The 1,200-nt window shown below is 54.5% G+C and overlaps 1 pseudogene; it reads left to right on the forward strand.

Moving 5' to 3' along the window:
* Positions 1–236: 236 nt before the first annotated feature.
* Positions 237–353, forward strand: LOC136643343 (5S ribosomal RNA; annotated as a pseudogene).
* The last annotated feature ends 847 nt before the right edge of the window (positions 354–1,200 follow it).

Consider the following 1,200-nt stretch of genomic DNA (forward strand, 5'->3'; position numbering starts at 1 on the left):
CCATGAGGGCCCCTACTCACCATGATGAGAGGCAGCAGTGAGGCACCCAGCAGTCACCCAGTCACCCAGTTGGCACCCAGCAGTCACCCAGTTGTCACCACCAACTGCTTTCGGGGGAGGCAATTTCAAGCCAATCAGACAGGGGGCAGGCAGGCGGGAGGGAAAGCCATCCAGTGGCAATGTTCTGCTTGCCCTGCTCTCCTCTCGTCATCCCCGCAAGGAAGGTTCCATGCCAGAGCAACAACTGTTACCCTGCACGTGCCCGATCGCGTCCGATCTCGGAAGCTAAGCAGGGTCAGGCCTGGTTAGTACTTGGATGGGAGACTGCCTGGGAATACCGGGTGCTGTAGGCTTATACCATAGTCTTTGGAGACTAAAGGTTGCCAACCAACTACAGACAGAGGTGCAGGCTGTGAGTGCTCCACTTGCTGCCCCAGTGCAGGGCCCTTCAGGTGCGGGACCCAACTTGACCTAATTGCCCTGTTGGCACAAAATCCCCTGTGCCAGATCTTACCTGCTTCTTTTCCAGGTACTTTTCACTGCTACTAATGAGATCTTCACACCATTCCCCTTCTTAGAATCTTGTATGCAGCCAAAGCACATACCCTATAAGCAGCACAAAGATGAGGCTGTGCTGACAAGTGTGGGGCAGAATGGCTTTGGGGCTGAACAGCTTCTCCTGTGCCGACCGTGTTCCTGCAGCACAGCACCAAAGACAGTCTTTCCCTTGGGTACAATGAATTCTGCCTTTGCCCTTTTGCTGCTGCGGCAAGGTACAATGCTGGATCCTGGGGGCAGAGGCAATGAGCTGGAATCAAGCAAGGGGAAATGGAGGCTGAATCTTCTGGAATGGCTCCCCAATGGGACGAGCAGCCTTCCAGCATCACTGAAACCACCTTGTGTGAGACATTAAAAACAATGGAGCTGTGTACCAGACCCGGAGGCTGCAGCAGGGGGTGGGGAGGAGAAAGAGACAAGGTGTCTGAGGCACTCAGGTTGGCGAGACAGAGTTGCGCAACCAGCCGCTTGGAAAGTAGAGTACTAAAAGAAAAAGTCACAAGCCAGGCAATGAATTGGCTGCAAGGACTCCCCCGCAGGCAATGAGAGAGCTGCGGTATGAAGGGCACTGAAGAGGAGAGAGGACCCAAGGGAAAGGAAGGACAGGCATGCCAGGCTCACAGCACTGAAAGGTTGTAACTG

This window comes from Tiliqua scincoides, chromosome 2 (assembly GCF_035046505.1).
Source record: "Tiliqua scincoides isolate rTilSci1 chromosome 2, rTilSci1.hap2, whole genome shotgun sequence".
Classification (NCBI taxonomy): domain Eukaryota; kingdom Metazoa; phylum Chordata; class Lepidosauria; order Squamata; family Scincidae; genus Tiliqua; species Tiliqua scincoides.